This window comes from Papaver somniferum, unplaced genomic scaffold, assembly GCF_003573695.1.
Source record: "Papaver somniferum cultivar HN1 unplaced genomic scaffold, ASM357369v1 unplaced-scaffold_137, whole genome shotgun sequence".
Taxonomy (NCBI): domain Eukaryota; kingdom Viridiplantae; phylum Streptophyta; class Magnoliopsida; order Ranunculales; family Papaveraceae; genus Papaver; species Papaver somniferum.
The window spans coordinates 4,553,304-4,554,328 of NW_020622934.1; the positions used below are offsets into that span (position 1 = coordinate 4,553,304).

The 1,025-nt window shown below is 38.0% G+C and overlaps 1 non-coding gene across 1 annotated transcript; it reads left to right on the forward strand.

The window, feature by feature from the left end:
* On the forward strand, positions 1 to 104 carry LOC113335082. Its single transcript, XR_003353148.1, has one exon. It is a non-coding gene; the product is annotated as a small nucleolar RNA R71 (small nucleolar RNA).
* Positions 105 to 1,025: the final 921 nt, after the last annotated feature.

Here is a 1,025-nt window from a genome sequence, read left to right on the forward strand (position 1 = left end):
AAACCATGATGAGGACATTGAGCTATTAAGTCATTGAACCTTTCCAAATACCTATACAAAGATTCTCCCTCTTGTTGAGAAAAAGTACAGATTTGTATCCTAATAGACGATGTTTTGGGCCTAGGGAAAAACTTCTGCAAAAAGGCAGATGTAAGTTGTTCATGGGTTTCATTTGACTCAGAAGGAAAACTATATAGCCAAGATTTGACTTTATCTCTCAGGGAAAAAGGGAATAACCTGAGTTTCAAAGCATCATCATCAAGGTTTTTAATTTTCAGAGTACTACAAATTTCCTCAAATTCCCCAAAATGAAAATAGGGGTTTTCATTTTCTTTCCCTAAAAGGATTGGGAGCATCTGCAGGATCCCAGTTTTCAGTTCATAAATTGCCTCAGTTTCAGCTAACTTGATACATGATGGACGAGAGGTCCTAGTTGGGTTTAGCAAAGCTTTCAATGTTACCATTTCTGGAACTACTAAAGGACTAGGAGTACTTTCTTCACTAAGTGTCAAGTTTTCAAAGCTGAAATTTCTAAAGACAGAGCTCTCAAAAGAAGAGTCTTCGAGCTCCCCGCCTTCACAAGAAGAACTACTAGGTTTTTCACTGATCAATCGACCTAGAGTGTCTCTTTTCCAAGCCCACTCTCTAATAACCTCGGGCATACACTAGAAAAACAAAATTAAAAAGAAAAGTCCTAAAAGAAAGGGAAGTTCTATGCAGACACAAACAAGGATAAATCCACCACAACAAACCTACTGATTTCTAGCAAACAAAAAGCATGTTGGATCCACTTAGATTGTTTCTAGACGAGCTTTTAATCCTTCGAAAGGGAATTCGTTAAAATTTAAGCAAACCCCTCTGAGTTAAAGTAAGTTGAATAGAGACAAGGGAAGCTCAATGGAGCTTTGACACTCAGGCCTCACTGGAAAAACATTCACTTGGGTTACAAGGCGACACGCTCAACTTACATTAACCATCATGAGCTTCGAAATATGCTTAAAAGAGCAACCAATATTTCTCGAATG